The sequence below is a fragment of the Sinocyclocheilus anshuiensis genome, unplaced genomic scaffold, assembly GCF_001515605.1.
Source record: "Sinocyclocheilus anshuiensis isolate Anshui unplaced genomic scaffold, SAMN03320099.WGS_v1.1 scaffold254, whole genome shotgun sequence".
NCBI lineage: Eukaryota > Metazoa > Chordata > Actinopteri > Cypriniformes > Cyprinidae > Sinocyclocheilus > Sinocyclocheilus anshuiensis.
Window position 1 is genome coordinate 131281 of NW_015546022.1, and position 3173 is coordinate 134453.

Consider the following 3173-nt stretch of genomic DNA (forward strand, 5'->3'; position numbering starts at 1 on the left):
TGTCAACATATTCTGTTACACCAAATACACAAAATAATGATCTTTAAAAAAGCATCATATGACCCCTTTAACAATAGCAGAGACAGTGTACAAATAGGCGTGGGTCGTAATATCCAGAGTAATAACAGCAACGTAGGCAAAATAATCACAGTCAGGAGATTGGGGCAGGCAGCAGACAGACGAATTAAATAGTTCAAGCAAACCTGGCAGCAATTAAAGGGCAGGCAGCAAGGGTCAAGAAAACAATAGTCCAAACGGAGTCAAAACCAGGCACGCCAGTAGGAAGCGACCACTCAGAATTCTAGGCCAAGGCCAGAAAAGATTTCGCACTGAGCCTAGCATGCTCAGTGCTTAAATAGTCTGAGAAATGCAGGACAGGTGTGAGTGCAATCAGTCCAGGTATGTGGGTTCTTGGAAATGTAGTCCCGAATCGAAAACTCAGGTGAAGGGGACCTCCGGTGGCCACTGACAGGATTTTCAGAGGTGATATTCACTCAATTATATTGAGGGCCAGAGCTGAGAAACCCTCTTCTTGCTGAATCTAGTTGCACTGGTCTATTGGCATTACAATTGCCAAGTGATATTAAAAGGCAATGTACTATACTCTCGCACAAGATTATTAAAAGTTTGAGAGCAATCAATCTTACAGATGATAATATCATGGACATAGTTGGGAACTACTATCCGGGAACCTATTCAAAACCACAGTTCCATTATTTATTTGATAAAACCTGAATTATTAATAAAAAACATATATTAATGAATGATGTCATGCGAATGAATGATGTCAAAGTGGGGATTGCAACTAAGGTCACAATTCATTGACTCAATTCATTTTGCAAAGAGATTGATTCCTTCTACAGTATACTTCGAACTGCACCTAGTTGCATTTTTGTAGATCTATCTATAGATTTATTCAATTAATCATCATTTGCACAGTAAAATTTAATCTCGTCTGGTTAGAATATTCCAATAGGTGTGACGTTGATTTTCTTTAGTGGTCTGCTGATGCTTAAGCAGCTTCTTATAAAAAAGCCTTACAGCCTTACAGTACAGCCTTACTGGAATAAAAAAAGAAAGTAAAACTGTCAGAGTCTTTTTTTCCCCCTCCACTTTATGGGGAGGAGCAGCAGATTCGACTATAAAATCCAATGCAGAGGCTTGTTTGCAGCTACAGATGATGAGCAGATTCAAAAGGGAAACCAAAATAACAGATAACAGTAAGTCTTTTTTGACTTCACTTCACCTTAGATACTCAGAATCTTAACTTTTCTTATTTGAATTTAAGTTTTTAATAACATTCAATATGCGTGACACTTATCTTTGTTTTGGCTGCTATGCTTGCCAGTGCTTGTTGAATTAGGGATTTTAGGATAAAAAAAAAAAAAAAAAGTATTAAATTACTGTAATTGAAAAATAAATGCTGTATTTGCTAGTGTAACACAAATAGATTTTTCTACTCTTGCAAGTAGTTTAGCAAAGCCTTGATGTTAAAAATGACATATTTTCTTAGAATTGTTTAACCTTCTGAGCCATCTATGTTGACCTTTTCTCTTAAGAGAAAATGTCTTACAGTTGTTGCAGATATAACCTCAAGCTTCAGTATTTTTTTAATCATTAAACAACCACTTTCTCAGCAGTAGGATTTATAATTTGATATGCTTGTAATGCCAACAAATGAGTGCAAATTTTAATAATCTTATACTATTTATCTTTTTATATATATATATATATATATATATATAAATGTCACGTCATACATGGTTTAAATGGTAAAATGGCAAAAAAACAATTTCGGTGTCAAATCTATAATAAAAAAGCTTGTGTGAACTGTCATGTCAACAGAATACCCAATTGCAGAGACCCACGACTGGCAAATCAATTAGCTACTTATTTTCTCTCCAGTACGGTAGGAAGTTAAATGAAATGAAATGTGGAGTATGTTAACTGTGACAAGATGATTGACAGGCCAGTTTACAGTGACAGGGTGCGTGTACCTATGCGACAGTATATACTGTAAGGGCGTAGTATAAGTAGGTACATTGAGACGCAGCAAAAGTCCATACAAAGAGACACATGAACAAATTTGCTTTAGTGACCTAGAAATCTAAGTGCACAGTGTATTTCTTGTTTATTTTGTCAAAACATTTTTGGTTTTTAAAATCCTAAAATGTATTTATTTATTTTGAGTTTTAAATTAAATTTGAATACTGTATATATATATATTGTAATATCTCATTACTTAATTTTAGGGAATTCATTATTATTAATTCATTCAGGGTTTGAAAGGAATCGAATCTGAAAATTCGAGGTCGACCTGATTAAAACTGATTTCAAATTTGATATTTTACACGTTAATCAACGGTCGTCCAGCGAGACGTTGACCTCAGTATATTTTAACAATTTGAATATTTGTATTTTCCCAGGCCACGGGTTAATACGTTATTTGATAAGTTATATGCTACGAGCCAGGTAGCAATGATCTTGGCAAGGTTTGACTTAAAATTATATGACACCAGACAATGATTCTTTATAAATGAAACACGAATTTTATTGGCTATTCTAGATTACATTAAAACTAAGCTAAAACACACTTACACACACACATACATACAGTGATTAAGGGAAATGAGTTAACGAAGTTGCATGAAGTTTTCAAAGTTCTAACGCTCGTTTGGTATGAGTGCTTTAAATTCAACCCTGGGACAATCCCAAAGCAGAGATTTGGCCTATGTTTACGGCTTAAATCAATCATCAGCGCCAGTTCAGCAGAGAGAAGATTTTGTTCGTTTACTTGCGTTTTTTTGAAAGCTGAGTTGTTCCTCGTGGCTACTGGAGGGAATTCCGTTGCGGATTGGCTGTTGCTCTGGCGCCGGAATTACGTTTGGATGACGTCCTTTTGGGAGAGCCCTCTGGAGATTGGTTGGTTTCTTGATGACGCAGAGGCTTGAGGAGTTCTTAGATGGCCGGTCGCTTTGATGGTAAGCGTGTGAGCGCAAGTTGGAGTGCTCGTAACACGGCGAAAAGCGAAGAGCAAGCGAGCTACGAGGGCTGACTTTTGTCCCTCCCACAGGTCGTGGTTCCAATCAGATAGTGGCTGTGGGGCTTAGCCACGCCCTGTGTGGTTCCTTTTTTTCATGCACAAGTCACATGCTCCCGTGGGGGGTATTTCT